At 40.5% G+C, this 2,585-nt stretch overlaps 1 pseudogene; it reads left to right on the plus strand.

Annotated features, from left to right (window-relative positions):
- The first annotated feature begins 1,422 nt into the window (after positions 1-1,422).
- Positions 1,423-1,962, plus strand: LOC149181877 (DEAD-box ATP-dependent RNA helicase 53 pseudogene; annotated as a pseudogene).
- Positions 1,963-2,585: the final 623 nt, after the last annotated feature.

Raw genomic sequence — 2,585 nt, forward strand, 5'->3', positions numbered from 1 at the left:
TACAGGCATCTAATGAAAAAACCGACCACATGGGCATCTCCAGAATTGTCCCGACATGGATCCTATCCTAGTTACCCAGCTCAGATCGATGAAAAAACAGCCTAGGACCTCAGTCAAAGTCTTGTTTTTAACATGTTTTTCTTGAAGTATTTGCTGCCTGAAATTGAAAATCATTAATCCTTTTTATAAAAATTTTACAATTTCAGAGAAGAAAAAAAAAAGAGAAAAACAATCTAGGGCTATCTCCATTCTTAGTTTTCACTGTGGCTTCAATAATAAAAAAAAAAAAGAAAAAAAATATGCCTCCCTGTTCAAGCTTTGACCTGTTGATTCCTGTAGGAGGCATTCATCATTTAGTGGCAGATTTCTGAGTTGATTTCACCTTTGGATAGCTACCTTATCAATTAGAAGCAGAGAATTGAACTTACTAATGATGGAAGCACCATTTGCATAAAGGAAGTGAAGGACCTTACTGTTGCCAGGGAAAATCCAGATGTTTCCAGCAATGACTTGTTGAATAAGATTTAGAAAATTGGAAGGTCTCTTGCTCAGAAAGACATGGCTGATCCCCCTAAGTGTTTAGAGCACCCATCTAGTAAGGATTCAGAGGATATTGATTTCTGGGGACATGTCAACACAACCTATTTTGCTCTTGAACACCTTCAGCGCAGAAGGGGCCAGATAGTGGTCACTAGTTCCATGACTGCATTTCTTCCCTTCCCATTTACAACAGTTTACAGTGCAGCCAAAGGAGCACTGTTCAACTTCTTTGAGACACTTAGGATTTAGCTTCTCAGCAAATCTGTAAAGTTACTATTGCGTCTCCTGGTTTTATACAGTCTGAATTAACATCTAGAGAATGGCCGGGAAAGCTGCCATGGTGGTTCCCCATGGCGAGAACAGAGGATGCTGCACGAGAAATTGTTGACAGAAACGACCAAGAAAGAGATAGTGACCTGCCAGATGACAAACACCTGCAAAACAATAGATCAGATAAGAAAAACGAATGCAAAAAGTGCAGAACAGAAAAATTAACTCAGAGAAAAAACGCAAACAGCAGAAAAACGTCAAACTTTACACGCTCGATTTGCCCAAATGGTAGCGAATTTCAAAAAAATAAAACATGGGTTTTGTTGCCAGGTGGGTTAATTAGATAACCCAGAAACCGATTTGGAAAATTCGTGGTGGTCTGGGAGAAATGTTCGGTTCTTTGGAGCCCGTTTTTGACTGCCGCGCGTGAAAATTGAGTTATTAACTGGTTGTTTGAATAACTCCGCGGGCCTGAGGGAAAGAGTTCTAATGAGGATCAATTACATGCTGGCATAAACAATAAATTACATGACTTTACACCTGTTTAGAGACGTGTTTCAATTAAACACGACTCTCTGTCATTAATCGCTGCCGGTTAAATGTTGGGAAGAAATGGAACTAAGGTGGAGCAATTTAGGCAAATGTATGGTTTTCACTCAAACAAAGCGAGATGCGGATAGTCTGTCGGTGGCACTGGGTCGGGTACTTCCATGTGAACCTCTTCATGGTGATATTTCACAGAATCAGCGAGAGAAGACTCTTGCTGGATTTCATGAGAGCCCTTTTAATGTGCTGATTGCTACCGATGTAGCTGCACGCGGTCTTGATATTCCTAATGTGGATCTGGTTATTCATTATGAGCTCCCAACAACTTCAGAGATTTTTGTGCATAGATCTGGGCGAACAGGGCGTGCTGGTAGGACGGGCAATGCTATCCTTATCCATACTGACCAACAGATTAGAAAAGTTAAGATGATTGAAAGTGATATAGGTTCCAAGTTTAAAGAGCTGGCTAGGATGAAAGAGGAAATAGACGATAGATTTGGTGGTTTCGGTGATTCTGGATCCCGCCGTTTTAGTGACTATGGGGAGTCTTCTAGTTCTCAGACAGGTTCCAGTAGCAGGTTTGGAGACTATGGAGACCGCTCTTAGTGACTAGATGAGACATTAAAATATTTGAAGGAGTTTAGTAGCATAAATTTAATCTTTTTGATCAGCGATTGAAACTCCTAGGTATGAAATTGGTTTTCATGTTTCAAACTCCACAGTTCCATTTTTCAGCCGAAGCTTGAGATGGAGAAACTGCTTAGTTCGTTCGCACACAGCCACTCCATTTCACTGCACTTTCTACACTCTGCAATCCCGCAGCCATTTAGCGATCCCGCAGCCATTTAGTGATCCCGCAGCTGTTTTGTTAAACTCTAGGTTGTAGGTGTCATCAGGCAAAACAGGTCACATGGGTAGCTAGGGAAATTTCAGTACATGGATGGTGTCCTATTCATTCGGTCAAATTTGCTGAAAAAGACCCCGGTCAAAGGGAAGTCAAATTGGGTGTTATAACAAAGTCGCCACACTGAGTCGCCACACTAAGTCGCTGCATGTCAAGAAAAAAATAATAATTTTGAATCAATGAAATGAACAAGTTATTTTCTCACTTTTCTGAAGGTATTGATTAATTTTGGACTGATAATGAAATTGAATGGCTAACTTTTTATTCAAGATTTTTAGCTACAGAGCTGTTCCTCAATTCCGCAGCCAGAAAAAAACCTCATTGT

This window comes from Pinus tabuliformis, chromosome 3_2, assembly GCF_031772625.1.
Source record: "Pinus tabuliformis cultivar Carrire ecotype Pingquan chromosome 3_2, CPIR1, whole genome shotgun sequence".
NCBI classification, from domain to species: domain Eukaryota; kingdom Viridiplantae; phylum Streptophyta; class Pinopsida; order Pinales; family Pinaceae; genus Pinus; species Pinus tabuliformis.